The following is a 1,729-nucleotide window of genomic DNA, read 5'->3' as shown; positions in this document are numbered from 1 at the left end:
ATATATATATATATATATATATATATATGCTAAATCTATAATATATTATAAATCTCATCTGCCTTTCTATAAACCAAAGCCAATGCTGTTAGTTGTTGAGAAAATGTGTTATATTTGGACTGTTTTCTGTGTCTTACTGTGGTGACGTTAATGGTTCTTATCCTGTTTATATATGGGAGATCCACTAGCCAATTATGACTAATTATTTTATTTTATTTTATTTTATTGTATATTTATTTATTTTTTCACTGCTGGCCTGTGACTTAATGAATAAACATTGTGTTTTGAGTCGGTATGAATGGAGGTTAGCATTAGTTTTTATCTAACCACTATTTACTATACATTCATATACAAACAGAATTCAAGCTGTTCTATATTAACAATAGAAGATATATGAACATCATGATATGTTTTCTCTGTAGGATGCAGTATTAGAATTTCTAATACTGTTTCTATTTCCAGGTTTAAAATGTTCACACTAAGCTCGGTCTGTACAATTTAAACCTGTGAGCAAACCCAAAGCGTCTCCTTGACTGTAATTGTATGTGCGCATTTAGGACCCGCACCTGCCTCTGCAGCTATAAATATTTAAAGTGTCTATTTGAATGTTCAGGTTACTGTAGGATTGTGTCGTTCTGCAGAGCTAGAGGCACATGTAGATGTCTGGACCTCTTATGTAATCATACGTGTAGCACGTGTGCATTTGCCCTTATAGGACGACGTAATCTAGGTAAATGAATGTATCTGTATAATTTATGGGTAGAACCCTGGTGTAATGAGAGAACATACATTGTGCCTTCTTTCTATTTGTGTTTTTGTATAGGGATACATCTTTGGAGTGTTAATTTTTAAGTTATTATCAGCACCTTTACAGACTCCTGGTACAAATAGAGGTTTGGGAGTACTGTGTACTGTGTTGCTGTGTGTACAAAGAGGACATTTTGAATAAAGCAAATACAAAAGGCAACCTTCCTTTTGTCTTTTGTCACAGTGCAAGCTATATGCTTTAAGATTTTTTTTTTTTTAATCACTGGTTCATGAATGCATAATGAACCCTTTTCACAAGACTGTGATGACGCGTTTAACAGTCATCAGCATTGTAAATCCTCGAAAGTTTTTCATATTTGTATTTTTTTTTAAATGTATGTATATTTATAACACTATTCTTTGTATTATATCACCTTTGCATGAAATTACAAAACAAAAAACAGTTAACGCTAATGCGAGGGTGTTTCTAATGCAGTGTCTATGGGAAGGACGGTAAATTTGACATCTTTCTCTCTTCTGACAGCCGTTAGCAGTCTCTCTAAATTTTTTTCCTTTTATTGAAAGTCATGAAAACACTATCGTGGAGTTTTTTTTTGAGCAAATGGGAATGCAAAAAATATATTTGTGGTACTCTCCCATTCACTGCTCTTGAAGTTTACCCAACTATGACGACTTCCGCTGCTGAGAAACCCGGAAATGTGAAAAAGGTCCATTAAATACAATGAAGTAGGGCTGTCAAAATGGCTGAAAAACTAAATTAGAATTTTGTACTTAAATATTATCAAAATTCGAATTATATAGCCTGGGATTACAAAGATTTGTATTTTAAAGGGGTCATATGATGCGATTTCAAGTTTTCCTTTCTCTTTGGAGTGTTCCAAGCTATTGGTGCATAAAGAAGATCTGTAAAGTTGCAAAGACTAAAGTCTCAAATCCAAAGAGATATTCTTTATAAAAGTTA

The sequence above is a fragment of the Sinocyclocheilus anshuiensis genome, unplaced genomic scaffold, assembly GCF_001515605.1.
Source record: "Sinocyclocheilus anshuiensis isolate Anshui unplaced genomic scaffold, SAMN03320099.WGS_v1.1 scaffold507, whole genome shotgun sequence".
Taxonomy (NCBI): domain Eukaryota; kingdom Metazoa; phylum Chordata; class Actinopteri; order Cypriniformes; family Cyprinidae; genus Sinocyclocheilus; species Sinocyclocheilus anshuiensis.
The sequence above is the reverse complement of the archived record's forward strand: the minus strand, read 5'-3'. Positions refer to the sequence as shown.